Below are 3,554 nucleotides of genomic sequence, written 5' to 3' on the forward strand. Positions count from 1 at the left end.
CAAACAGGAGGAAATACTTTTAAATTTCATGGAAATAGCACAGGAGTACTGTCATAATATTCTTGTCAATTTTAAGGGTTTTGTGCAGCAGCTGCCTCAAAAGAGGAACACAAAATTAAGTGTTAGAAGTTGCTGGGTTGCTCCCTCACATTAGAGACCTGGGGAAACTAATTTATTTCAAGTAATTGAGTGTGTATAGGAGATTCTATGGAGCTAAATCTTTGGGCTGCAGGGGTGCACTCTATTGGTGAAGGGAAAGATTCCACCACTGCCTGAATCCACAGCTACACACAGCATAAAGCTGCAGTTTGCAGCACACAGCCTTATGCCCCAGTCAACACCAATTCTGATCACAAACTACCATACATGATTATTAACTGAATCTGACCACCACCTGAATCCCATCAAAGTGTGTGCAATAGGTGTTGTTCCTGATTTACTCTGCAGTAAGGATGGTGCAGGAAAATTGGTGCTCACTTCAACTTTTCCTGAGATAACATTGAAAGTGGCCGATCACTAACTAAAATCACCAATAAATGAGGTGAACACAAACACAAATCAGGAGAAAATCAATGGGTAGGAAATGACCTTGAGTGAAATTAACTTGAAGCAGGTCTTTATCTGTTGTCACATGTCCTAAATATTTAGAATATACAGCAAAAGAAAAGAGGAGGAGGAAGGTGAGGTCTTGTACAATTGACAGCACAAACAACAGAAATAACATGAAAGCAGAACTCCACTGTTTAAGGTCCAAAGAGGGCAAGATCAGTCATCTCACCAGAACGGTTATATAGTAATAGGTCTGGGATTCGACAAAGGGGCTAAAGAAGAATCTGTACGAAACAACAAGTGTCGTTAACTAGACAGAACAGTTCCTATTTTTATTAACGTAAAGCCAGATATCCCCTTTCGAGGGGTGGGAAACAACTGATGATATACTGTCCCTTTATTTAAGAAAATATATCATTTCATTGGAGGCAGTTCAGAGAAGGTTCACAAGGATGATCCCTGCTATGAAGGGATTGTCTTATGAACAAAGGCCAAACAGGTTGGGACTCTACTCACAGGAATTTAGAGGAATGAGAGGTGATCTCATTGAATTCTTAAGGGGCTTGACAGGTAAATGTTGAGAATATATTTCCCCTCATGGGAGAGACTAGGACCAGAGGGCATAGTCTCAGAATAAAGGGGTGCCAATTTAAGATTGAGATGAGGAGGAATTTCTTCTCTCAGAGGGCTGCAAGTCTTTCGAACACTTTGCCACAAAGAGCTGTGGGGGCAGACCCCTTATGTACATTTAAGGCTGAGATACGTAAATTCTTGTTAAGTGGAGGAATCAAGGGTCATGGGGAAAAGGGCAGGAACATGGATGTGAGGAATGTTGGATCAGCCATGATCGTACTGACTGGCAGAGCAGGGCTGAGGGGTAGACTGGCCTACTTCTGTTCCTGTTTCCTACTTATAATACCACAGCACTTATATTGTGCCTCGGTTAACTGTGGCAGGGAATTGATTATAAAGTAACTCAAGATCTTTTTGATAGAACCAGAATTCATTCATCATATTAATTTGTGAGTGGCCTCATACTCAAAATAAAGTTTGTGCAGTAATCTTACAGGTGAACATGTAATGTAAATACAAAAAATGTCACTCTATATCTAGTATGGTGATTAAAAAATGTCAATGAGTAATACGGCCCCATCGAATGTGCAATTGTCAATTTCTCCCAGTAATTTTTCCCCTTTAATTCAATATTGTGTTTAGTTTTATGTTGTTAATAAGTATTATAATTAATTAATAAATAATTGACTTCTAAGTAACTTGAGTTTGGACAACCAGCTACATCTTTGACATAAAACTCAACATGAAGCAAATAAAGGAAAACCATGAGTTACTTTACAAAAAAGATTCTTTCCTTCCAGTAACAATGCTATTCCTGGTCCAGAATGCACAATAACTTTGCTGCACATCACATCAGAAATCTCTGTCAGCACCGTGCTCGTTCCAACTGAGGGAGTTCCCTTAACATTTTCATCTTTGTTTTTTCAGTGTTCGGTATTGCAGAAAGGAAATAAGTCAAATTAGACGGCATTGTTAAAACCCTTGAGTTTTTCTGATAACATTATTTGTGGAAACATACACACAAGAATAACTTCCTGAGTGAAAAAGATTAAATGCATTTTGGAACCTCAATTCATTTTTGCTAAGTACTTGGAGCTTATTCTGTCAAATTCAGCAGTTATAGTTGAAAGTCAAAAATCTGGTTAATCAGTTTAAGTCAGAATTTTCTGTATCCTGTTTTCTTTTACACATTAAGCATTTTTAAACAAAACAGGAAAAAATAAAATGAGTTATATGCCTTATTATTTTGTTAACAACATACTCCATTTAAATTTCTTTGAAAAGAGAATATTGTCATCATTTTAAACTCTAATATGATGTTTGATAAATGTAATCATCTACTAATAAACATTTTTCTTTGGTTGTATAAACTTGGGACTGTACAAACAACCTTCTACATAGAACACACCTGAACACAAGTATACATGTGACAAATTTTTAAAAAATATAAAATATTTCCATGTTTCTTCATAATGCACAGTTAAAAGGCTCCTAAAATGTGTAGATTGAACCTTATTTTCATAGCTAACTGAAAACATTAATTTTAAATAACATTCCTTTACATTCATTAAAATGCTCACTAATCTTAGATTCATTTCTAGAAAATCCAACTTGCCATTATGTTCATTTCCGACTGAACTTAGGCAGTTCTATGTTTTTAAACATTACAAGGCAATCTATACTTATATAACACCTTTAAAGTCATGAAACCTCTCTAGATGCTCCGCAGGAGCTTTTTGAGTGAAAGTATGAAGTCTAGACATTTGTAAAGATGCTAAGGATGACTAAAAACTTAGGCAGAATAAGGTTTTAAGGAGATTCATTTAGGAACAAAATCAGGTAGAGAGGCAGATATGTGCAATACACTAAATTATACTGTTTTTAATACAACGAATTTTATGCCAATATAAATAGAAGACTGTTTAATGGTATGAATCAGTAGCTGCCTGTGAAACTTTACAGTTTAAAATCTTTGCATTTTGTAGCCACTCACTTTTTCAGCTTGATGTGCATTCATATGTAGGAGAGCCCAGCAGATCCAAGATTAGAACTGGAATATTGTGCTAAATAAGATTGGCACTTACTCTCTTGATTAAAATTTAAAACGTGTTCCTTGACAGAATCCTGATGATTCAAAAGCTATCAGCCAGAAACAGGGCATGGAAAATATTAAAGGCAGAAATCAACCAATTCCTTCATCGCCCTCCTAAAACCAGAAGTGATGTAACAGAAGTTATGATAGAAAGTGATAGTCAATTAAAATCAGGTTGCACATGTGATCTCCCAACTTCCTGTTCCACAAATCTCCCTAAGCAACTTGAGAGGTTCAGCTGTTAAAACTAAAATGATAAATGGGCTAATTGTTTAAGTTGCAAAGAAATAGAAAAGATCCCAATCGTTTAGACAATGACCTCCATCTCCGCCAATCATTG

At 36.1% G+C, this 3,554-nt stretch overlaps 1 long non-coding RNA gene across 1 annotated transcript in view; it reads right to left on the minus strand.

Annotated features, from left to right (window-relative positions):
• LOC125485562 overlaps window positions 1–3,329 on the minus strand; it is a 6,283-nt gene extending 2,954 nt beyond the window's left edge. The window contains exon 1 of the long non-coding RNA XR_007264271.1: window positions 3,116–3,329. This is a non-coding gene — a long non-coding RNA (uncharacterized LOC125485562). The remainder of the gene's footprint in view (window positions 1–3,115) is intronic.
• Between the last annotated feature and the right edge of the window lie 225 nt (window positions 3,330–3,554).

This window comes from Rhincodon typus, chromosome 20 (assembly GCF_021869965.1).
Source record: "Rhincodon typus isolate 14 chromosome 20, sRhiTyp1.1, whole genome shotgun sequence".
In the NCBI taxonomy this organism is placed as follows: domain Eukaryota; kingdom Metazoa; phylum Chordata; class Chondrichthyes; order Orectolobiformes; family Rhincodontidae; genus Rhincodon; species Rhincodon typus.